This window comes from Chelonia mydas, chromosome 2 (assembly GCF_015237465.2).
Source record: "Chelonia mydas isolate rCheMyd1 chromosome 2, rCheMyd1.pri.v2, whole genome shotgun sequence".
Taxonomy (NCBI): domain Eukaryota; kingdom Metazoa; phylum Chordata; order Testudines; family Cheloniidae; genus Chelonia; species Chelonia mydas.
In genome coordinates, this window is record NC_057850.1 from 113,041,646 (window position 1) to 113,068,531 (window position 26,886).

General features: G+C 39.4%; 1 long non-coding RNA gene across 1 annotated transcript in view; it reads right to left on the reverse strand.

The window, feature by feature from the left end:
- Positions 1–23,174: 23,174 nt before the first annotated feature.
- The window catches only part of LOC122464549, a 42,524-nt gene continuing 38,812 nt past the window's right edge, over positions 23,175–26,886 (reverse strand). Inside the window, exon 3 of the long non-coding RNA XR_006288697.1 lies at positions 23,175–23,222. This is a non-coding gene — a long non-coding RNA (uncharacterized LOC122464549). The remainder of the gene's footprint in view (positions 23,223–26,886) is intronic.

The window sequence follows — 26,886 nt, forward strand, 5'->3', positions numbered from 1 at the left end:
AAGCCTTAAAAATGCAAAATGTTACTAATGTCACCGGGAGAACCAATTTAAAGATATTTAACAGGTTCTCACTTTCCTTTCTAAATCCAGAAATAGGAGATTGCAAATTACAGAGGATTACAATCGTATAAAAGACTCACAGTTATGAAATAGATAGATTCATGTGTGGATAGACAATGTAACTGTTCTTTAACACTGATTGTAAAATCTCTTGCAATGACTAATTGAAAGATGTGCTATATGGACATATTTATAGCAATTTGTGTAGGTTTATTTCTACCACAAATATAAGCATATAGGTGAAACCCTGGCACCAGCCAAGTCAATGGCAAAACTTCCATTGACTTCAATGCAGCCAGGTTTTCACCCAACATATTTACACATATACACTGAATAGTCCTGATTTCCAGAGGTGCTGAGCATTCATAACTAAGTCAATGGGAGGTAACAGGGTCAAATATTTTTCTGTGTGATAAGATATTTGTTATTTGTTTATACAGTGCCTAGCGCAACGGGGCCATGATCTATGTTCAGGGTCGCTAGGTATTACCACAATACAAATAATTAATAAATAAAATAATAATAATAATATGTATAGAGAATCTTGTAAGTTGTTCAGGGATCACTGTTGAGTTGTTTAGATGTAAAGATTTGACAACTGGCCTATTCTTGCAGGGGACAAACTCCACCCCTCAATAGCAGTTAGGAAGAAAATCCTCTAAGGAGGGCTTTGATGAGATTTCCTCCACTTTAGCAGAGGAGATCAGGATCTGAATAAAGATTACAGGATCAAGCTCAATTCTAAAAATAAAAAAACAATGTTCATGCTTGCATAGCTTTTTCATTCACAGATCTCAAAGCACTTTACAAAGACAGGATGTATCCTTATGTCCACGTTACAGACGAGAGCATCAGAAACAGAGCATTATTTTGAAGAATGATTCTAAGACAGAAGGCAAGATCATCACTCAGGCTCCAGCCCTTCTACAACAGGTAAGAGGGATAGAACAGCACGAAAGGGCCCTAAACTCCCCACATGGGGCCAAGGAAGGATTCTTCTAGCACAAACCTACAGAAGACAGCTGTATAGCTACCTTATGTGGATCTCCTTCCAATCCTTGGCTAACAGGAAATACCAAGGACATGACTGGGAGTGGGGTCTGTATCACACAGAACCACAGAGTTTCCGGGAAGTAATGTGACCCATAGGGCAGCCCAGAGAGGCTGCAGTCATTTAAACAGGCCCTCAGGGCTGTCTAAATATCGCAGGAGCCTGGATCAGGCAAAGATCAGAAGGGTGCAAAGATAGCTTAAAGCCATATCAGCACCTTCCCCCCACCTCCATGGGCCACAAGTTGTGTGGTGTACCACACAGAATCTCACCCATAGTATGGAGCAATGTTTGCTTTATTTATCTTCTTTGAATGAGAACCAATCCTTAGGCCCTTAGCACACTGCTAATTAATTCCTTTCCCATGAGAAGAAAATTAGTCCTTTCCTTATTTTTAACAGGTTTCATGTGATGTTGGGGTCTTTCTATCTGCAAGGTAATTATAGAGTGACTGCTCACCTAAATCTTTTCTTTCCATTTGTATCATACGCCCTATATCCTTGTCTTTCTTCAAGTATTTCTGTAATTAAGTGCAATATTGCCAAAAAGATGTTCCAGGTAGGAAAATATCTGTATATGCAATTGCTCAAACAAAACAGCTAATTACTTGTGCAATCCCACATAAATACCTTTTCCTTAAATTATATTTAGGAACAAAAAAGTACTGATATACCCAAATGTACATATAAGACAGCAAAACTAGTCTTGGAGGATGGCCATTTGTTTAAACAGACATTTTTAATATAGTTAGGAATGATACTTGTACCCTCTATTTAGTCAATGGAATAATACTTTTTTAAAAAATAATTGGGGATTTATTGTAGGTGCACAACATTGTGCCTGCAAATATTTAGAATTATTTTCAAAGGTGTGACTGAAAACGTACACAAGTCCCTCTGTACTCCCTCAAAAATCAAATATTAAGACTCAGATTTCGTATATAAGGTAACGAGCCTATGGGAGAACTCCAAGAGGTACTTTAGCCTCCAGTTACCTAGTATACAGGGGCAATGCACCCACTGCATCCCCCACAACCATAAGAGGATGTACCACACTCATTTCCACAACCAGCCAGCTCTGAAGGTTGGTGCAGAGTGAGGGTGATGTCATAGCCCCAACTCCTCCTGCCACATATAAGGTAGTAAGTGAAGAGAATGATATATTGACTTGCAGTGAATTATTCAGCCACTGGATGTCTCTGTGATTTATAGTTACAAATAGGGGGTAGTCCCTGGTAAACAAGGGAAACAAGGCTGGAATTCAAGCAATGTGGATGCCCGTTTGTGTTCGCAGCTGTATATGTTTTGTTTAATAAATACCTTCTATCTGAGGTAGACTGTGATTCTATATACCATGACAGTTAATGCCTCAAGGAAAGTAGCAGGGACTGCAATTGTGTCTCATCTTTTCATGGGGAAAGGCACCCCCACCCTTTGCACCTTCAAAACCTGGTCCTAAATAGTTGGGTTTTTTTAATCTGAAAATATTAGCATGAAACATAAATGCATAGAAGAAATTATTCAGACTCCCTGTCATTCAATTAATGTTTTCATGTCTAACTTAAAGTCATTCCTTCCTATCACCTGGCTTCCAGACTATGTCTGACTCTTCATACCCCCAGCTGGTTTGTTTGTGAAGTTTCTCTTATTTATTTGAAAGGATTGGGTACTAATAGGCAATGTTTGCCTTCCAACAATTTCCTATTTCTGTTTTCTTGTGGTCTCTTATCTAAGCCCATTCAAAGGATAGCACTGCTTGCCAGGTACAGAATGCCCTTAAGCAATGTTACATCACCCGCAACTGCAAATGGCTTGCAATGATCCTTCTTGGCTCAGCTTAAATAGGAGAACTGCAGAGGGGGGCCAGTGATTCTGTTTTGGATTTTAGTGTTTGGGTTATTCATGTTTCTCTAATAGTGCACAAAAGTCAGCCTATTACTGCTGAATTGTATTTATAAGTTCTGAGGTCTAACTCCTGCATCAGCCTGAGTTTTGATGGCTGTGAGAAAGCTTTTGCTGCCATGCCTTTTCTTGGGAAAAAAATCATTGAGATGCATGCCCTGTTTTTTACAGGAACTACACCACCTTGGGCTTATCATATTTTAGCTAAATAGGATGCTCTGATGGGATACCTCCAAGAAAGCCCAGGCCTGAGTGTTGTGGGTGAATCACTAAGTGGATGAGTTAGCAGAATCCACTTCTTACCAGGGGTGGCGGTAGGGCAGGGTAAAAGGCACAGTACTAGAGGAGAGGGAAAGATTCAACTTTGGGATGATGTTATTAAACCAAGGCAGGCCACTTGTGATCATTAAATGCCCCATGGCACATTTTGCAAGATGTTAACCCCATTGCCCTGACGGAATTCCATCCCAGGCATTTACAGTCAGATTTGGTAGGTGTTTACCCCCACTTTGTATAGGTTAAAATAGCTATCAAAGGAGCCAGGAAAATCAGGCCCAACAGACTTCAGCAAGGTTACACCAGTGCAACTGAGGCATAATTTGGCCAAATATCTTGACCTTTTATCAGTCCGAACGTTTACAGAAAAATTCTCTAGTAATAGTGATTTTGGTTACAATTCCTGTTCACTGAGGATATTTTAGAAGTCAGATGATATAATTGAATCCCAACACACACATCTGTACCTTAAAAAATATATATACACACTAGAAGTTCAATGGTGTCACGCCAGCAGAGCATCTGGTCCTAAGCAGTTAATGAGTCTGTTACTTGAATGATTATGGGTCAAATCCTCAGCTGGTGTAAATTGGTATAACTTCAGTGTCTCCAACGGGGCTATGCCAATTGGCAACAGTAGAGGATCTGGTCTTAAAAGTAATATAATTTTGTCATTACAAGTATTGTATAGCTCACGTGTCCGACTTGTCAAATCCAGGAACAGAGATCAAATATGGCCTTTGTTACACCTTCATCTAAACCTTTTTCCTTGACAAAGTCCGAAATGCTATTGGTCTTATTTTTCTGTGTCAGTCTAACACCAGGGGATTTTTACCTCCTGAGCTTTGTAAGGATCCTTCTAATTCAGATGTTTAGGACCCAGCTCACTTTTGCCTTGCACATTGTGTAGTCATTTATGCCAGTGAAAAGGGAGTTCAAAATGAATGTAAAACACTATCCAGTCCGGATGGTAAGTGTTTATACTCACTTTATAATGGAGCAAATGAATCATTTCAGTAACTAATAGGAGTAATCATGGGCAGAATTACAGGAAGTATATCTGGTTCTGCCACAGACATCCTGTATGATCATGGGACTAAATTTTCAAGTGTCAGCTTATTGGGTATATATCAGTTTTTGATAGCCAACTTGAGAGGTATCTCCCCCAAAGTTGAGGCAGCTAAAATTTGAAATGTACCTCTCTGAGAGTAAGTTTCCCCATCTGTAAAAGAAGGAATAGAACCTGTCCACCTCACAGGGGTGAGGCAAAATTTATTATTTGTAAGGTACATTTTGATTCTCTGATGGAAGGTACTGTAAAAGTGCAAGTTATTATTATATTGCAGTTCTGTACCTCTATAGACTCAAACCTAATCAACAAAGTCTTTTTTATGTTATATAAAGGGCGTGTGTTCATGTAACTTAAAACACAGTTTTTACTCAGAGTAATAAGACATTCTGGACCATGAGTGCAAAGCCTAACCCAGCTCAAAAATTTATACTATGGCATTTTTAATGCAATAAATGTCCCCAAAAATGTCTTTCATATTTTTCCATCTGAACAATCCTATTTAATGTAGGCATAAGATATCTGGCCCTTCTGGATCAGAATTTTGATTTCTCTGGCAAAGATGTGTTGAAAAAACAAAGAGCTAGATCATCAGTTGGTGTAAATCAGCCCAGTTCCACTGAAGCCAGATGATTTACTCCTTCTCAAGATCTGGCCCCAAAAGTTTAAAGTCGGTGGGCTAATTACATCCTTAGTGCAAGGGGACACAATTCTATTGATTTTAGTATCATCCTTGAAGGCCAAAGTGGGACATAAATGATGCATAGTCCTTGTACAGAACCACCGCTCAGGGGTGAATTTCACCCATAGTGCAATTTCAAAGTGAAGGAGTCTGCCTGGAAGGACAGGGCTGGATTAACTTTCCTGTGGTCCTGGAGCTATTAGATTTTGTGGGGTGCGGGAGGGGGTGCAGCTTCAGCTGGCGGGGGGGCCTCCGGGGTGAGGCCAGGGCTGGGACAGGGGGTTAAGGTGCAGCAGGAGGTTCGGGGTATGGGCTCTAGGCGGAAGTTTACGTGCAGGAGGTGGCTCAGGTCTGGGACAAGGGGGTGGGGTGCAGGTGAGGGCACGGGGTCTGGGAGGGAGTTTGGCTACATTTGGCTTCAGTGGAGCAGGGGCTGTAGGGGCACATTGGCAAGCCAGCACTCATGGCTCCAGCCCCGGGGTGGGCACCAAGGCTTGGGGACCAGTGTCAAGCCCACAGCGCAGAGACTTGCTGCGGCCCATGCTTCTTCTCATCCGGCCTGCATCTGGCCCACGGGCCTGTGGGGCCCCGCTTAGCCTGCGGCCCTTGGCTGCAGCCCCTAAAGCCCCTGCATTAATCAGGCCCTGGGAAGGGATATGGAGAAGAATTTATAGAAAATAAAACCTTTTGATCCAAATTGTTTAAGTGGATTTTAGGAATGTCTTTATGACTAAGAGGAAACGTTCAGTCTCAATACATAACAGGATGTAAAGGAATCGGTGTGGACAGTTTATAGAGTTCTAAGCACAATGTACTCCATCAGTCAATTGAGAATATCCTAAGTAATCAGTTTAATAACTCCAGAATAGTTGTCTGTTGATAAGAATTGGCATAAGAATTGTCACAGTATTTTTAGTTAATTGAAGATTTTCTAAAAAATGTGTGAAGAAGTATGCAAACAGTACATTTATGTAATAGAAATTGTAATATAGCTTTAAGATACTTATGGGCATGTTTTACTGGTTCATTAAATCTTGCCTCAGGTGTGTTCAACCACTCGAGGCAAGTATTAATGGACCAATAAAAAAGGCCCTGGGGTGTCTTAATGCTATAATACTATGGCTGTCTACATTTAAATTAATTTTTGAAAATACTTTTTTAAATAATTTCCCCTGATATTTAATATATCCTTCCACTATTTAAAACTTTATAGTAGAAAGATAAGAAATAGCGAGGAGGGGAAAAGTGTAGTAAAGCCCTTTTTGTCTAATCACTGTTTGCTATTTATAAAATATTTTTATTTCTACCTCTTCTACTTCAAATGGCCCCCTCATTTTTCATATCTCCTTTCTCTTACATTTTTCTGCCTCATTTTCCATACAATAAAAGCCCTATAAAGAACTGCTGAGCAGAGATGGTTGGAAAAAGTCAGACAAAATATTTTTTCATCTGAATTTTCCAATTCATTGAAATCAAGCTGTTTTATAGGAAAGGTTTGATTGTTGCAAACTACCGATGAACCCCAGGCAGGTTATCATCAGAAATCTGCCGTCTTGCCCACCCTGCTCCTTGGCAGCTCACTGAGCCAGGGGCCTCAGACCTCTCCCAGCTCCCCTTCAGCAGAATTAGTTGCGTGAGTTTGGTTGCACAGGCATAGCTGAGAGCAAAGCATGGTTGTAACTGAGGGTAGACTATAGCCCCTATGGGAAGCCAATCATAATAATAATTTTGAGCCAAGTAATGCCCTCATTTACTACAACCCTGTTGATTGATTGCCATGGACCTAAGGTAATCATTTACACCAGTGGAAAATGAGGACATAGGGGGTGTAAAATGTTCCAAAATCAACATGGTAACATTTTATATCCACTGTAAACTGGTGTAAATAGCTACAAGAGGTCAAGGATATTGGTGACTCAGGCCCAGTGATTTCAACAGGATTGCATGGCAGGTAAGGACACAGACTGTTGCTCAATGAAGTCAACAAGAATCTTGCTATTGACTTAGGGCTAGACTGTGATACTCCTATTCACATTGAGTGCCTTACTAGTAGTCCTATTGAAATCAGTGGGACCGCACATAAATTAAGGTGTGTTACTCAATATGAGGAAGGGCATCACAATCTGGCACTTAAATCAGAGTGAGATTTGTCCCTAAATTAGTGAAGTACTTGGATATTTATCTCCATTCTTGTGTATTAAAAGAAAATGTTTCTGCTGATTTTAGGATGAATGCATTGGCCAAGAGAAGAGCATATGACCTAAAACTTCCTTTAGTGGATCATTCTAATGAGAACAGACTCAGTACATATTTTTAATCACTCATTTCATACATAAACAAACAGGGTTTTAACATTACACAGAAGTACAATCAACAGGGCCCAAAATGTTCCAGGATTCTCCTATTTCAAACAATGATCAGTGTTGTAACTGTGCAGTAGGTATATATACTGTGTCTATTAAAGAGAGAAAAAGTCCTCCTTAACTAGCATTATATGGGAAAAACAAAGTCTGCCAAATTTGCTTGGAATGAATGCAAATCAATTTTGCATCACAGTTCTAGTAATAGAACAATAGCAACCCTGAGATTAGATGAGTGTGCAAGTTGATTTTAATTTCCACAAACACCTGAAATGTATCTGTTTTTACTTCTATAATTAAGGTACAAATGTGATTTCTAATTCATATATACATACACCCCCCAAAAAAGTAAGAAATATCTGGGGTTTGAGTTTCTCCAATTCTTTTAAGATACATACATATATCACACAAAACATCTTAAAATGTAAATATTTACAGAATTCTATTCTGAGCCTGAGAGGCATCTGCATTGCTTACCACAGGTGGCGTGTTTCTGAATGAAACATACCAGCATATGGCAAAAAAAATTCTTTGACTTATTCTTTGAAGAAATCTCACCAAGAGCTGTATTTCTAGTGCAACCACTTGAATTCATATTAGATTTATCTCACCCTATAAAAGCACAATTCATTAAACAGACTGATAAAACTGGTCTGTTTAAACTAAGGCAATTTTATCACAGTCATTTCAATTATTTAACACTGCTTTCTTAAATCAGTACTTACAGCTTTCTTTTGACAAGTATTCCTTCAAATAAATGAGTTGTAATTTAAAGAATGAGAGAGTCATGATCCATAACAATATATAAAATTAGTTCACAAGAATAGGAAGATATATTTTGAAAATATAATTGCTTACTACCTTTGAAAAGTTACATACAATTAATCAGGCAGTGGGCTCTTTAAGACTAAAAAAACGTCACATACATTTGGTAGTAAAGTCATCCAAAGCAGTTCTAACTTAAGGAGTGATTCCCAACTCAAAACTCTGATTGGGTTTTTGTGAGAAGGTTCACACATCTTTCAATGAACCTAGGTCTTTGTCTAAGCCAGTCTGGCCAGTTATTGGTTTGGCATAAAAACCAGGTGAAAACAGTTATATTGACATGAAGCCAGGTGAAACTCAGCAGTTTTAAATTTTCACTTTGAGATTTATGGGCTCATTTGACTCTGAAACTCATAGGAGCATTCAAGGGTTGCCAACGCACATTGATTGAAAGCAAGAGGCATCCATGCAAATCCCTGAAAAGCAAAACATTTGAGTTGCACAGCTCTGGTGAAGATCTTTTTTCCATTAGAAATTATTGTTAAACAATGGGCCCATTTTAATAGTGCACTACTCCAGTTTTATAATGGTGCAAATCCACTTAAATCATTGGAACTACACAGGTGTGAACCTGACGGGACACAGTGATGAATCAGGCCCCTTATGTTGGCTTTGACAGATGTGGACATTGTTTTCCAATTTTATTTTGATTCCAGGTGGCATTTCCTCCTGTTGGGTTTTGAAAACAACTTGTAGCTTCCTACAAGACAAAAGATGCACAGCACTTTTAAGCTGCACAAACCCCTCTTCATTAAATGGCAGCAAGAGTGAAATGTGCATTTCACTTTTAAAACAGTCTACACTAATTGGGGGCCAAACCCTGAAATCCATTTTTACTCAGTCTTTATTCAAGCAAATATCCATATTGATTTCAATGGCACCATTAAGCAAATCCTCAAATCAAAATCACACCCACTATTGGAAGGCACCTCGCAGATTACATCTTAAAATGTTTACACAATTTTCAATGGAAGATAAATACTCAGAAATTAAAACTATGTATAACATATTTATTTTTCTTCCTATCAGACACATGAACATCCTAGGACACGATCACTGTCTATGTATTCAGTGTGCTATACCCATTCATGCTTTAATTATGGAATTCATCCCTTCTTGTCCAAAACCAGAGTGATCAGGCTTTATGGGAGGTTCTAAGTGGAAAATGGACTTCACCCCATCTGAAAGGCAGGCTATGGGTCTGCGGTAGAGATGTGTGAATTTTTTCAGTTGACAGGCAATTCCAAAGAGTCAACAAAAATCATTTTGGGTCAAACAAAATGTTTCATTTGATCCACATTGAAACATTTCATTTTTATTTAAAACATTTCATATTTTGATTTTTTTAATATAATAAAAAAATTGGTATGAAAAGTCATTTTGAACCAAAAACCAGAAATATTTCAAAAATGTCTAAATTAAGAGTTTTGGGGAAAATTTTTTTTTTTGAAAGTAGGTTTAAGTAGGTTTTGTTTTTACCAAAATCGGCAAAATCAGCATGAATTCATTAAATGTTTTGATTTCACCAAACCTGATTTTTTAACCAAAAAACCTGTTGGGATTGAAAAATTTCACCCAACTGTTGTCTGCAGCATTGCCTCTCTGTGGCTGCTATTGCAACTTTCCTGCTTTTTTTCTGCTCTTTGGTAGTACTTCCTGTCCTTAGGAAATGTTGGTTGCCTTTAATAATTACTGTCTCCACATTCCCCCACATCTGAATCGCTCTCCCTTGTCATGTCTTTGTCTTATCTATCATAAGGCCTGATCCTGAGCTCCCTTAACTTCAATCAGAGTGGAGGTCACTCAAACTTTAGGAGACATGCAACACGTGGCTTGATTAAGCCCTCAGTTTTTAGACTGATTGGTGCAGGGTACGTGTATTATTAATACGAGAGTAGGAGCCTGATCCCACTCAAGTAAAGGGTAAAATGTCCATTGATATCATTGGTAGCAGAATCAAGTTCTATATTTTTAATATTTAATTTATTTATTGTAATATTATTGTACTATACAAGGGACCAACATAACCACTGTTAACAGGACTATAATGTGTAGTGCACTTTACAAGGGACCAAACTTTTAATGGTTGTGTCGGTCTCTTAAACAATCATATGAAGTAGATTGTTACTATGCAAAGAGTTCCATCGAAGTTAGTGGAACTACTCATGTAGTAAGGTATTGCGATCTGACTAAGGAATGTGCCCCTCACTGATTATTAAATAAGCAGCAGAATCGGATTTCAAACTAGGATGTTTCCGTAAGTGATTTTGAAGAAACAGAAAAAACTTACACACTTTGGATAAATGTGTTTAAAATTGTTTAGAATTTTCACTCTGGTCTCAACTTCTCAGCACAATCTCCAGTTTCCTTTCAACTCAAAGTTTGTGACATAGAAAAGAACTGTATAAATAGAGCTGACATAGAAAGAAAGAATATTTATACATTTTTGTTTACACATACCATTTCTATGCCATCAATCACTGAGATATAGCCTTTGAAAAATAAAAGGATTTATGTAATGGTAACATGGGTCACTTGTGTGGTATAAATATATATATATTGCTAAAATATATGGCATACACACACAGAAAATATACATAACACTAAGTCCTAGTTATACAAGAGCTAAAGGAAAGACAATGCCTTCTGGGTTAACTGAGAAAATATAATTTCTACAATGAATCTTTTTCTTTTTCTTTTTTTAATCCAGGCAATAATATAGAAGTTTTCAAAAGAGAAAAGAGGACAGTGGCAATACCATCAGAGGGAGAATGGACCCAAACAAATGAATGTTAAATAGTCAGACATAAAAAGAAAGCACACAATTGTTGTTTCAGGAACAACAACAAAAAGCCACACCATTTTCAGCACTCATCAGTAGCCAAAAAAACAATGACACAAAACCACCATTAGTGTTTATTGATGATAACTAGATATGTTTATGTTAGTATTCCAAAGTCAGCCCTGCCATGGGAATGTTTATTACTACTCATTGTAGCTGTAGGCTGCTAAAAGCTATGTCTATCCCTTTCTCATCATTTTGGAAAGATTAATCTTTAGACAACGATCTCCTCATATCGTTAATCTTAGTCTTGAACTTGTTTGTTGTTCTTTGCCCAGTAATCAAGAGAGTGTCAGAAAGTATGCCTCACTTCAGGAAGGGGCAGGGGACCTGCTTCATAGTAGCAGTGCATCTTGTGTAATCTTTCACAACAGTGCAAAGTAAGCAGAAAATGCTAACAAATGAGAATGGCAGGGCCTGACTTTGTACTCCATTGCACATGTTTTACACCAGTGTAACTCCATTGATTTCAACAGAGATACACTGATGTAAAATGAGTGCAACAGAATAGAGAATAGGGGTTGTAGGGCTTTTTACCCATTTTGCCCTGATGTATATGATTATACAGTGCACAGGACAATAGTGAGCTTGGCCCTGGGACAGTAGAGCCAATCTTCTGTATTTTTAGAGGAAGTGGGAACATTTCCTGGAAGAGAGGTGGTGGGTTTCCCCACAAAGAGGCTTCAAATGTTTACCCACCCACATTTTCCAAGACCCCCTCAATAAGACTCATGAACTCCATGAGGCTTTTGACACTTCTGCCCTTTCCATTTACTTCCTGTTTTCTACTCTCCGCTAGAGCTGGTTGTAAAAAGTATCTTCCTCCTACAGCAAGTGTGGGGGGAAAAGTTTTTGTTTAAATTTTCCATAGAAAATTCTGATTTTTCATCCGTAATTCAAATACTGAAAAATTTCCACTGAAAAAACCAAAATATTTCAGCTTACAAGAATTCAGTTTTTCCAACAACAAAATCAAAATCATCCCCTATTGACAGACGCTTGTCACAAAAAATTTAGTTTAATTGAAAACCGAATTTTCCATCAAAAAACAGCTTCAGTGAAAAAATTTCAACCAGTCCTACTCTTGGTTGTTTGGCCATTTTGGGGGCACTATGGGCAAGGGGATTCCATGGGAGATTGCACAATTCACACAACACCTAGACATGCTCTGGAGCAGTGGTGGAGGAAGCAGATTCTCTGATTGAATAGACTTTCACTAAGAGCCTAAGCTAAGGCCCACTAAAAACAATGGGATTCTTTCTACTGAATTTCAGTAAGCTTTAACAGGTCTTAAAGAGATGTCACTTGGGGTGGAAGCATATTTCTAGAGAAGTTCATTTAGGATTCAGTCCTGGATCCTGCTCCCGTTTGCCCAACAACAAAACAGTCAGGATCATGCTCTTAATTAATGAAAGACCTTTGCCATTTTGTCTAATACCTTTTTAAAAAAAAAAAAAACCCACAAAAAACAGTAAAACTGTTTCCCAAGCAGTTAAATTCATATGCACAGTCAAGCAATACAACAACTTTTGGTCTTCCTCTCCACCACCCTATCACTATGTTAAGGCGGGAAATGAATTATATTTTCATAGTAATTTAAATGTCCAAATCAGTTGCTAGAGGTGATAAATATGCTGTTTTCAAGTTAGCTCTATATCACGTACTAGTTAATGCATCCACAGCTGATCTTTCTCCAGGAAGGTAATTTTCACAATTCACACCAAACTGAAATTTGAAAATGGAATCCTCCTTTCATACTAGACATCTGTTTTTCACTGAATTAAACAGGCGGTGTGTATTTCTGTAGCAAAACAACTGCAGAAATTGGAAGGAGTATTTCCCTAGACTGAGGAATGAATGACCAAAAAAGATTAGTTATGGACATTAGGTTTGATGTGACATGAATACAATAAGAAAAATAATTAGGGCCAGATTATTGATTATTATGCCTGATAAGCACTGGCTGTCTTGAGAGGTGGTACAGAGCTGCATCACCCATGGGGATCTCCTGGAGAGCAACCATGATTTCAAACAGCATAATCCCTCCAAGAGGTCCCAGGCAGAGCTGGTCAAAAAAGTTTGATTGAACAGTTTTATGTCAAAAAGGCAATGCAGTAAAAATCAAAATGTTTCACTCAAACATGTCAACTGAAATTTTTTTAACAGGAAGATGTCAAAACATTTCATTTCAACAATGTCGAAATATTTCATTTTGACTTTATCCTGTCAAAGTCAGAATGAATTGATATTATAACATCAATTTAATATTTATTATATTTAATTTTATGTAGAGAATATCTATTAGACGTAATATTTTAATGTAATATAAAAGTCTAAACAAAATGAACTGAAACAAAACATTCCGACAGTATCAAATGCAATGTTTCTATGGTCCCAAATCAAGTTCTATCGTATTTCAGTTTTTCATTCTGATTTGGAACAAAATGTTTTTTTGAAAAGTCGAATTCCTGTTTAATGGGAAATTCCAATTTCCCAGCCAGCTGTCGTCCCAGGTATGCGGGGAAAGCGCTGCTGCTGCGCCACTCCTGAGGAGAGGGCACTGTGTCTCAAACCAGCTTTGCTGACTGGTGTGTGTAAAAGCAGAAGGTGAAGGTGTCTCGCTCCACTTCCTCCCAGCAGCTTCCTTCCTGCTTGGAAGTGACTAGCTCTCCAAAAGAAACCAAGAGGGAGTAGTTCTTGTGCTCAGGGAAGTGCAACAACTGCAATTTTACCTGCCTCTGCACAGGGGAAGACTCCTGATGCCCTTTCCCTTGGGAATTTATAAAAGGGCAAGCACATTCCAGCCCTTAACTTTTCAGGGAAAAATCCCACAGTCCTTATGCAGTCCTGGCTCAGGCATATTTCCCTCTGAAGTCAGTGGTCCCGAGCCTGCTCTCAGTTATCCCCCATGTCAATCTGGAGTTAATCTATTGAATATGTTGGAATTGCCTGCTGTTACCAAGGGCAGAATTTTGACCAAAGTAAAGATTTTAGAATTTAACCCAAACTTTACATTTTACACATAACACAGTGCAAGCATTAATTAAGAGGAGGTAAGTATTCTGCCACATGCTCAGTCACATCGGTTGTAATTAAGGTTACAGAACAGTTTCTCATGTTTATCGCTTTCCAAAGCATCTGTCTTTTGGGGTATAATTTCCCATGCTTGGTTTATGCCTGGAGTTGGAATATTTAAAAGATTTGACCAAAACCCTTCAGCCATTTTTGATTTATGGGAAAGGAAGAAAAACACTGTTCTAACTTTGTAAGGGAAAAGAAAAACTAACCACTTTTTGCTACAACAAAAATGATTGAAGCATGAACCTTTACACTTGTTATGCTATGGTAGAATTTACAAGTACATAGGCGGTTTTCACATGGGTTATATCACTTTGAAAGGAATTCAAAGTTTTCAGAGGATCTTCTCTTTTACATGCATAACTAATAGTTCAAAAATGCATGGTCAAATAATTACACAGGCAAGTTTTACACACATAGAGAGGATGATATTGAATCTCCTCCCATTGAAGTCCATAGCAAAACTCCCATGCACTTCAGTGGGAAATGGATGGGACCCACTGTATTTAAGGGAGAAAAAGTAGACAGACTAAAACACAGAACAAGGTCTTAGTAGAGCTGGATTCCATTCTTGACTTTGCAACAGATCTCTTCCATGATCTGTGGGCAAGCCACTTATGGCCTCATCCTTTCCTATATACAGGTGTACCCTGGAGAGGGAGGGAATAAGGAGACTTCCCTCTTTTCCTTGTAAGGGTCGGGCAGAGCATCATTCTCCAAGGTCTGGGTAGCGTGAGGACTGCTCCATCCCTACTTCCATGCAGGTACATGGCTCCCCAAGAGGCAGAGAATGGTTTCCTCTTCTTCCATCACCCTGTGCACTGGACAGCAGTGCTGGCCTGGCATGCAGGAGATTGAAAGCTTTACCTCACAAAGGAGCATAGTAATAGGCACTTGGAATGCCTCCCCGTGTGTGGGGCAACTCTTACTAGAGGATGTACCAGAATGGCTCCATCTACCCTTTAATATCGGTGTGCCTCAGTTCCCCATCTGTTAAGTGGGGATAATAATACTGCTCTACCCCACAGGTGTTTTACCTGGATAGCTCAGATAATCAGGTGATGAGCATCAATGAAAGGTTATCAATATATAAATATCATTTTGATACTTTGGCCCAAGAAGTCAAGAAATATGAAAGCTAGGTTTTTGATAGCAATAGTGGTTTGCCTGCTTTGTATTTTCTGTACTTGTTTTTCTTGTTAAATGTGTAGCTACTTTTTATGTAATAAGATATACATAACACATCAGATTTTTTTTTGCATTTCCTGACTTTTGTGATTTTAACAGTGCAATATTAATGTTGCATTAGCACATTTTTGTACTGATAATACATGTAGCACATGGTACGAGAAAATCATCTTTGTAAGGACACACATGGTGTTCTTGAAGGAAAAAAAGAGTACTGATAAAAGACAAACATTTGTGCCTACACTGACACACTACTTATATGCATAAAATTAAGCATGTGCATTACATGATTGTGCCCTGGGAGGATTTATATGAAAGGTGAAAATAAACAAAAAGCCAGAGTTTAAGGGAAAAAAAAAGATTAGAAGAAAAGAGATGGGGATGGAAACAATGACATAGGTAATTAACCAAGTCAACATTGGACAAACTGTTCAACTGTTCTTTGTAATGATATAGACCCCAACTAAAATAGGGCAAGACAAGGCCCCTGTTGCAAGTTTTGTTTTTATTTTTAGACCCTGTTAACATACTTCTAAAATATGCATGCAGTGACTTTGAAAAGAAGTAATTGTGATATTAAATTTTATTGAAGTTTCCTGGGCGCTGATTTGTGTACGGGCTCCTGCTCTGAGTTCTCACGAAGCCATAAAACGTTTAAAATACTGTCTGTACAAATGCAAAATTTATGAATTCACACATCTCTGGTTGATTTATGTGAAATAATAATGCACTATTTAATGCTTAAACATGGCTAGGAGCAATGCTAGGCTATCAAGATGTACAATGGAATAATAGATTTATAAGACAGATAACCTTCCTGCCTAGAGAAGCTTGTTTAAAGGTGTTGTACAGATATATTAAACTATATGCAATTTTATACCAACTTAATGCTGTAGGCCTACACTGCATGCAATAAAAGATTACTGCCACTGTATTTGCAATAATAAAATGATCTAGCTATTCAACATAAGGTATCAGAGTAAAAAAACCCCAAAGTTCTTTGATTTCAAACTTTTTACTCCTGTCTTTTGGCTTAATTTGAAAGCCTGTTACCCATATGATACTTGCATTTCAAAACTTGCTGCAATTACCTCTTACTGGATTTAGCAAAATTGTTTTTGTTTTGTTCTTTTAGGGCCATATTCTGCCACCATTTCTTATACTGAATAATAAATTATTCCATCAGCATTCCTGTTGAAATAAATGAGATTGCGGGGTGGGGGGGGGGAGGAGAGTGCATCAGCTGGTGTAAATTGTCATAGTGGTCTTATAATTAGTTGAGCCATGACAATCTACACCAACTGAGGATCTGCCCCAAGATGCATAAAGGTAGCAGAATCTGGACCTTAGTTAAAGCAGTAGGATGGGATACCACATGGAGGCTCATGGTAATGATTAAATATTAGCCAGATTGCTTGAAAAAAAGACAAGGTGAAAAACAAAGTCATTTAACGCTAGAAATACTTTCGATTGGAAGTACTGTTTCAGTGACAGACATTCTATCATGGGCCCATTTCCTTAATAGGTACCTCAGGATCCAGCTCAGAGTTTCCCACATTCTAGTTAAATGGAGGTAAAATACGAGCTCTTATTTTGGCAGAGGGAGAAGCCTTCAGTTTTTCCCAGGAACAGCCTGCAGTAAGATATTTTTACTGCAGATGAAGGGCCTGATTCTCATTTACACTAAAGCCCCTTGTAGACCATTCTGGCAGTGCAATTCGGCTTGAGAATCAGTTGCATACTTTCTAATATTGGAAAGAAATTCACAATTAAAGCTGGCAGACTATTCACAGCAAATAGTATATTCTGTGATTTTTTCTTTACCCTGAAATTTTAGTCCTGTTCATGAATTGTCCTTGAATAGACTCCAATTTTTAAGAATCTGTATTCTGTTCAAAGATGTTGGACTCATGTTTTGCGAGAACCAGTTCTAACCTTTGGATTTCTCACGAACTGTTCACTGGGAGTTTTCAAGAATTCAGGCCAGATTGTAAGAATTTACTCATACAAGTAACCACCGAAAACAACCATTTAATAAGCGCCTGAAAAGGGCTGCAAACATGTTCAAAAATGCAGTTCTACTAAACAATCACAAAAATGACTGCATAATTTTACTTACTATTAATCCAGTTCTGTTCGTCACCTAAATAAGGTGCCTGATAAGAGCTTGTCGACACAGTGAAGCTACCGTATCAATTTGAAGCACAATTGCTCTTCCTTACTAGCTCCTCATGTGGACACTCTTATTCCAAATTAAGGTTACATCTCAACTGCAATCCGAGGCCTGACTGCAGCATGTGTAGGCATTCCAGAGCTCGCTTTGATCTAGCTAGCTTGAACCACACTAGCAGTGAAGCCACAGCAGCACAGGCTAGCCACTCGAGTGTATACCCAGGATCCTGGGTGGAAATGTTGAGCCCAGCTGCCACAGCTTCACCGCTATTGTTATTCAAGCTATCTAGCTCAAAGGTAGTTCAAGTAGGACTACACCAGCAGTCACACCTCAGATTGCAGGGCAAGTGTATCCTAAGGGCGTGGCTACATTTGCAGATGTGGAGCGCTGGGAGTTAAACCAGCCTTTGGAGACCGCAGCAGGGAAAATGCTGCCGTATGTTTACACGGTCAGCTGCAAGTGCATTGGCGTGGCCACAGCTCTTGCAACGCCACAGAGAGCAGTGCACTGTGGTAGCTATCCCAGTGTGCAAGTGGCTGCAACGTGCTTTTCAAATGGGGGGGGCGGGAGTGGAGTGTGACAGGGAGTGTGATGTGTGTCGGTGTTTTGGGGGGCTGAGAGTGTGTCAGCATGCTGTCCAGTAAGTTCAGACAGCAGCAAACCTGCCTCCCCACCTCTCTCTCGCTCGCTCTCTCTCTCTCTCACACACACACAGACACACACTCACAGCAAGCAGCATTCCACAGTAATGGCTGCTTTGTCCCGGAGCAGATAAGCAGCCGGCTGTCAGAAACAGAGCGTTGAAAGGGCATATCCGCATTCCTACAGCCGATTTCAAAACAATGACAAGAGTGGCCACTTGACTTCAGGGAATTATGGGACATTTCCGGAGGCCAATTACAGCGCAGTAATGCAACACCTCATTCACACTGACACCCGGGCGTTTCAGCCGGGGCGCAGCAAGCTTTATGCGTCTCATGGAGGTGGATTACCGGGAGTGCTCCAGCTGCAGATAATCCAGGCGCTCTACGTGCCTTGCCAGTGTGGACACATCTGGAGTTGGTGCACCCGGGGCTGCTTTAATGTGCTCTAACTTGCAAGTGTAGCCAAGCCCGAAGAGTGTCTTTTTGTAGTTTAACCTACTTTGTGGCTGGATTAAGCTAAACTGCACAAAGGCACTCCTCAAGGTGTGTAGAGTACTTTCCAGTACATGCACCCCTAGCACAAGTATACATAGCAGTGTAGCCAGTGAGGCACAGGTAAAAACATGCCTGAACCCGGTGGGTATGTATCCCACACAGCTCTCTACAGACCCAAGCTGAGTCTCCCCCACCTCACAGCTAATTTTAGGAGTGTAGTGTCCCACTGCCGGAACATTTCACCACAATCTCTCCCCAGAGCCTTTCACTGACACATCCAGCTGCACGCTGCAGTGTGGACCCAGCCTGCTTTTCACTGCAGAGTTTAGCTACTTATACCCAACATGACACCACCAGTGGTGTGCAGTGTATACCTAGCTTTAGTGAGGAATAAGAGTGTCCACATAGGGAGCTATGTGGAACAGCTATTACAGAATATCACCCAATCCTAAGAAGTGAAGGCACTGATTGTCTGTGTAGGAAGATCCTAAAACCCCAGTGGCACCTCTGAGATTAACCCACATTTATAGTGTCAAAGGGAGCTATGTGAATAAAAATTATGCTATGCTATAAATGCTATATTTCCCTAAATAAATACATATCACTTTTAATTTATATTTCTTTCATTTTTTTCCCCCACAATTTGCCACAGACTCTCTTCCTCACTGAGAACTAGACACATCTAAAATTTGATGTCTAAGGCCAAATTCTGATCTTAGTTATTATGGTGTAAACCCAGAAATCAAAGGAGTTACTCTGAATGTATGCCAATGTCAGAATCAGCCATTTTTTAGTTAAGTCCCGAAAAGTCTTTTTATTCCCACTTATATAACTCAAAAACAGCTGAACTTTCCAAGAAAACGCTCCATTAAGCTATGACTAAGCATGTAAAGTTTCAGAGCCCAGAAGGGAATTTCCTGCAAAGTTACAAGCAATTGAACATTTCCACTACAATTAATCATGTCCCCTGAGACATGCCTATTTCAGACAATTAAATTTTCTACTGCTTGCTTATGGTCAGTACAGTATTTTCAAATGGTTATAAAACTTTGTTAAATGCACACCATTTTCTAGTCTCAAATTTAGCAAAGTGGATGTTCCTCTCTAAGGAGGGTTTCCAGGCCATTTTTGCATATATTATATCAAAGAGTGTACTTATTATTTGCATACAGGAGTGCTTAAAGTTAGACTCCTAAACTCACGTTAAGGGCCCTAAATATAAGTAACTTCATTTTCAGAGCATCTGCTGAGCACCTGCAGCTCCCACTGACTTCAAAGTGTTTTGTGGGTGGCTGTTCAGTATATCTGGAAATTGTGTCACTTTTCTTGAAAAATGTTTGAAAATTTTGGCCAAGGTAAATAAAATCAGAGCTGTAATTACAATATGTCTAATGGATAGTTATTTGTGGTAAGGTCAAACTTTTAGTTGCTTCTATATGGGAGCAATGGGAGGATTTCGCTAGCTGAGTTTCTCCTCCATGAGATTTTGATTCAGGTCCAAACCTATAAAGTAGGTCAGTTGAGTAGTGCACTGCATGGTTGGTCACCTGTTGTCGTCTCATCACAGGTAGTTGAAAATTTAGCTGAGATGAACTAGTAAACAGAAGCCTGAAAACAAAATGAAAAACAAAACAAAAGAAACCTTGACATAATACACTAATGCATTCCAGAGTCGTCAGAAATGTAAGGCCATGCTGTCCTGAGGGCAAGATGAATGAGTGCTCCAGCTACTCATCACAGCCCCAGAATGGCAGCCTGACAAGTGGATAATCTCGGGCACACAATGAAGCTCAGCAAGAAAAGACCAGTTCAAAGCCAACTTTTACGAAAGTTACCTTGGTATTTAGACACAAGCATTACTTAAGCCATGGATTAGAGTTTGAAGGTTTGTGAAAAAAAACATTACAACGACATGTTTCACTTCCCCTGTTCCAGAATTGCTTTGTTTAGAATCCTGGTGTATATAAGAAAAATATGCAGGGGGTGATTTAGGAGGGGAGGGGAAGGGAAGTAATGTGTCTATCTACCTAGAGGCCACATTGTCCCCAACATAGGAAAAACCTACATAGGAGCAGGAAACTCAGGGAGCCTTCTCTCCCCTCGCCTGCTTCCACAGAAGGAACTCATGAGGTTCTCAGGAGATCTGTAGAGGCCAGAGACATCTGCATCAGGGCCTTCTGCCTCCTAGTCTCAATAACAACTACTACGCAACATCTGCAGCAAGAAGAGAGGGACTCACTGTGCAGAAGCCCACACACTACATAAGAGAAACTGGAACAGCATTCTCTCTATTAATATTGCCCATGGAGTTTAGATGGGAGGATATCACCTTTCTCCCTTTCCAATCAGTGGAACCCTATATCTGCAGAGCACCTCTGAGGGCATTTCTGTCAAGTGGCGGGGGGGGGGAGGGAGGGAGGATTTATTATTATTTGTTTATGGCAAGTGTTATCCAAACAGCAAGATCCCTGCACTAAAGAGCTCATAATCGGTGGAGCATGCTCCGATCCCATCCATTCCATTCCCTGGCTCAAATACACTGGGACCTTCTGGAATACAGGATGAAGTAGTGTAGCATAAAGACTGCATAGCATGAATTTGGGATGTCTGATTGCTTATGAGCACGTGTGTGTACAACCTGATTCTGCATTCTTTGTGCATCCTGTTCTCCCACTGGAGTCAATGGGATTTTGGGGGTGCACAAGGAACGCGGGAGTAAACCTACAATGTACAAATATATCAATTTAGCCAGCCAACATTTGGCTATGTGCAGATAAAAAAACCCAAAGTAATGAATGCAGTACAAGAGAAAGCAAACATTTGTTATGTGCAAGGTGTTAATGAACCCTCAGGTAAATAATTATATTAATGATCCTGAAAAGGCTTGGTGAGGCAAATTCCAGAAATGGTTGTGTACTTTTAGGTAAGGGGTTTGCAATGCAGGAAGAAGTAAAGAAAGCAAAAAGTTGTGAAGGTACAAGTCACCAAAGGTGCTGATGCAGTGAGATGGTTCCCTCTTCTGGCCAAAGCTGGAGGAGACTGAGCTTTGACTTTATTGTTGAATGAAAATGGGATAATCAGGAAGAAAAAAAAATATTTAAGTTTAGACATTATCACCTATGCATTTTTTCAGACAGAACTGAAATACTGATTAAAGATAGGGAAAATAACATATCTTGTAAATTGTTTAGCATAAAGGTGATGAATCATAGTTTTCAGCAAAGTCTGAAAGGGAAGCAATGTATTTGGTCTCTGAAATGCTTCATGTTTAGTGCACCCTGTTACTGATATGCAAACATTATAATTCTCAAAGAATATGTATTGGAATCACTGACTATTGTTTTTTTAAATTTGATTCTTCAAGGAAGGGATGAAAAACTGCTCAAGTTTATCCCACAGAGTTTAATGACAGATTCCAAAATGAAACACTATCTCTTCTCAGGTTTCAGAGTAACAGCCGTGTTAGTCTGTATTCGTAAAAAGAGAAGGAGTACTTGTGGCACCTTAGAGACTAACCAGTTTATTTGAGCATGAGCTTTCGTGAGCTACAGCTCACTTCATCGGAAGTGAGCTGTAGCTCACGAAAGCTCATGCTCAAATAAACTGGTTAGTCTCTAAGGTGCCACAAGTACTCCTTTTCTTTTTATCTCTTCTCAGTACACTGCCTAATATTGTAACTTCATCAAGGGTCTGATCCAGAGCCCTAGAAAAGTCAAAGGAAAGACCCACATTGACTTCAGTGAGTTTGGAATCAGGATCCAAGCAAACATAGAAAACAATGCACCATGCTATGTATTCATTTTTTAAACTGAGCCCCCACCACCCTAAAACCACTTATTTCATTAATGGGACGTTCTGCTTTAAAATCTCTGACATTATATGATTAAATATTAACAAATTCAAATAAATTCCCCAAACTAATGCTTCTTCTTCCTGTGTATTCAATATCAGAATCTAGCTACTCCGCTAACAGTGCCAGAGTCCATTCAGTAGTATATATTATATTTTTACAATGAGGCAAATAAAAATAATTTAACATATGAATTTGTACTGAGAAGTCAGGAAATACCAAGTGAAACTGAAAGCGAGATTCCATGGGCAACTAGCAAAAAAAATTTAAGTGAATTATATAACTGTAAAGTTGAATACACCATTGTCTGGTTTTACATGGTCAGAAGCTAATTTGAACCTCATCCCAGGAAATAAGGTAAGTACAATAAATACTGTTGAAATTAGGGAGGATTGAAGAGCAACAGATACCTATCATTTGCTCTGAAATATTGATGAAGGGAAATCACTAGAAAAATCAAACAGTAGTTTGGGAGATTATATAAACTGCCTGAAAAGATTCAGAACACTGCTAGGATACCAGTCAATATTTCTATCATCTGTTGGGGAAGGATGGCAATATTAAAGCAAGAGTTGGAAAACTGCAAGTAAAATATATCCCAGTTAATTCTAACAAATGGAAAGGACAAAAGAGAAGGGTGCACTTACACAGGGTCTGTTGTTTACTATGGTTCTGCAGCCTTGATAAATACTGAAGAATTCAGGGTTGGTCACAGCAATCGGATCTAGCTGTGCAAATGTATTCAAAATTAGTGATGGGTGGGCATCAAATATTTTCAGAGCTTCATTTTAGTTCAGATAAGCATAGAAAATCTGGCCGTCTGCCCAAAGCTCCAGTTTGAACACCCTCCAATAGGCTCCGGGCACCCACAAGTCTCCATCTCTCCCAGCAGCATCCCGGACTGTTAACCCCTTGAGCGTTTCCCTGCAACCCTCTTTCCTGCAGTTCCCAACGATCTGTAACAGGTTCCTGACAAAAGCCACCAACAGGTTTCCCACAGCCAGCAACGCTCCCAGTTCCCCATGTCTATGATTTCCCCTTCTTCCAACCCATCCTCTGATAAATTTCTGGCACCCTCCATTCCCTGAAAAAGACATTCAGCTCCTTGCAACCTACCCTCCCACTACATCCTACCAACCATTGGTACAATATAAAAATGGATGGAGACAACAGGGAAATTGCACAGTGGGAGAACAGGACCCACGCAAAATAATTATTTGGTTAATGATGGCAAGTTGGGGAAAGAAGTGATGAAGCATTTAATCCTGATATTCTTCTACATTCTGACATGTAATCTTGCTATATACTATAGAATCCAAGTACTTTATAAGAGGACTAACAAAAATTTAATTGTTGCAGGCAAGTCATTTGGAATTTATTTAGTGCACTTCCTCTCCCTTTGGCTTGCCTTACTTCATTCCTGGGACATCATTATTCAGGAACTCAGGTTTCAGAGTAACAGCCGTGTTAGTCTGTATTCGTAAAAAGAAAAGGAGTACTTGTGGCACCTTAGAGACTAACCAGTTTATTTGAGCATGAGCTTTCGTGAGCTACAGCTCACTTCATCGGATGCATAGCATATCGTGGAAACTGCAGAAGACATTATATACACACAGAGACCATGAAACAAAACTTCCTCCCACCTCACTCCCCCGCTGGCAACAGCTTATCTAAAGTGATCCTCAAGTAGAGCCATTTCCAGCACAAATCCAGGTTTTCTCACCCTTTCCCCCCCCCCCCCCACACACATACAAATTCACTCTCCTGCTGGCAACAGCCCATCCCCCTTTGAAACCCCTCTTTATAATGCGCATGGTAATCAAGGTGGGTCACCTCCAGCACTAATTTGCAAATTGGATACTATTAATTTGGGCTTGAATAGAGACTGGGAGTGGCTAAGTCATTATGCAAGGTAGCCTGTCTCCCCTTGTTTTTTTTCCTGCAAACCCCCCCCCCCAAGACGCTCTGGTTAAACTTGGATTATTGCTGTGCACATTGTAAGATGAGCTGTTGCCAGCAGGAGAATGAGTTTGTGTGTGTGGTTTTTGAAAAAAAAAAAAAAAAAAGGGGGGGGGGGGGGGTGAGAAAACCTGGATTAGTGCTGGAGGTGACCCACCTTGATTACCATGCGCATTATAAAGAGGGGTTTCAAAGGGGGATGGGCTGTTGCCAGCAGGAGAGTGAATTTGCATGTGGGGGGGGGGGGGGAAGGGTGAGAAAACCTGGATTTGTGCTGGAAATGGCTCTACTTGAGGATCACTTTAGATAAGCTGTTGCCAGCGGGGGAGTGAGGTGGGAGGAAGTTTTGTTTCATGGTCTCTGTGTGTATATAATGTCTTCTGCAGTTTCCACGATATGCTATGCATCCGATGAAGTGAGCTGTAGCTCACGAAAGCTCATGCTCAAATAAACTGGTTAGTCTCTAAGGTGCCACAAGTACTCCTTTTCTTTTTATTCAGGAACTGTTATCTCTGTGCCAAATCCTGATTTTCTTGCTCAGTCAAAACACTCAGTAAGTCAATGAATGTTTTGCTTGAGGAAGACCTACTTAAAAACAAAAAGCTACGTTGTGCCATTTTGGCACTGTAGCAATCGGCATGGAACCTGAGGATTATGGGTTGCTGAATGGAAGAGTTTTGAGAAGGACCAAGAAGTCAGTCTGTGCATAGATCACTAGGAATGTTAACCTGCAGTTGGAATAGCTCTGTAAACTGTTGCTTTACTAAAGAGCCACCTCTAGCTTAGTATGAACGGAGTCTTCTCATTCATACATTCCAAGGCCAGAAGAGACCATTGTGATCATCAAGGCTGACCTCCTGTATAACCTAGGCCATAGGACTACTTCAAAATAGCTAATGTTATTTCCCAGCATACGGTACAGGAAACAGGAACAGCCTTGTTTTGTAAAAGGGTGGGGGCATTGTGGAGCTGTACTAACCTGGAGGGAGCATCCAGAGGCATTCTGCTTCAAGAAGTCAAAATACCTCCCCCTGTAGCTCCTTGCTGTGCACCTTGCCCTGTATACAGAGTGCTACTGTTGAAGGGATGCACCACACTCCCCCTTGTTCAACTAGCCAGTTCTGCTAATTGACACAAAGTTATGAATCTCTCCTTGACCTTTCTAAAGTGCAGAGGACCCTCCAGGGAGCACAGTTAGCAAGAACTTAAGACCATAACAAACAAAATAATAGTCTAAAGCCTGAAGTTCCTATGAGGAACATAGGACTAGGAATTGGAAGATCTGTGACTTTGGGGCATGAATTTCCTGGTATATAATCTCTCTAGGTCTCAGGATTTGCTACCTGTAAAATGTGGATCTGAATATTCAGCTGGGAAGAGTACAGAGATTCTGTTTCATGAAGGATTTTGAGAAATTTTGTTTTCATTCTGATTTGGAACAAAACATAAACATTTTGAAATTCTGTGCAAAAGAACATTTTAAAAAATTGTTTTGGGTCAATCAAAATGTTTCAATTTTGACTTTTATTTTTAATACAGAATATAATGCAATAATTAAAAAACTGAAACACGTTATTGCAAACAGAAAGACTGAAAAGTTTTGTTCCAAAAATATCAAAATGGGACATTTTGACATAGTCAGTGTTGGTTTTTCCCCTTTTTTCCCCTCTGAAACAAAATTTTCCATTAATCAACGTAATTTTGTACAGAACTTAGACTAGACTTTGATGGAACTGGATTTTCTGACAAAACTGTTCTGTTGAAGCTTTTTCTAACCATTTCTGTCATAATACCTATTCTCAAAGAAGTGCTCTGAAGATTAATTCTGTACCTTGCAAGTATTTAAGACAGTGGTTCTTAACCTGAGGTGCACACACCCCTGGGGGTGCGAGATGCCCTTTCTGGGGGTGCGAGACATGCCAGATTTTTTGAGAAGGTAAATCATCGAAAACACAAATTAAGCACAGACACGTAAGTACAACTACTTTGTTTCATCAAACCTACATATTTATTAACATTATACATTTAACAACGATTACTGTAATATACAAACAAAAAATATATCTAGGTTTAAAGAACTGACCTACTTCAATAATTTTTATAAGGGGTGGGAGAACATATTGTGATTTTTGATAAAGGGTGAGAGAACATATTTTGAGAACCAAAGGGGTGCAGGCTGCTAAAGGTTAAGAACCACTGATTTAAAAGATCCTCAACTAGAATTTGCTATAAAAATTCAAAGCTTAATTGCTATTGTTATGAAACAGTGCTCTACATGTCATAATATATTTTTTCTAGTACTGAGGAAAATTAGACAGACTCAAATGACCACATTCTGCCTCCCACAAGTGATTTTACCCTGAAAGTTCAGAGCAAGACCATATTTTGATAAAAATATAATCCAATAAAGAATATCATAGAGTATCAGGGTTG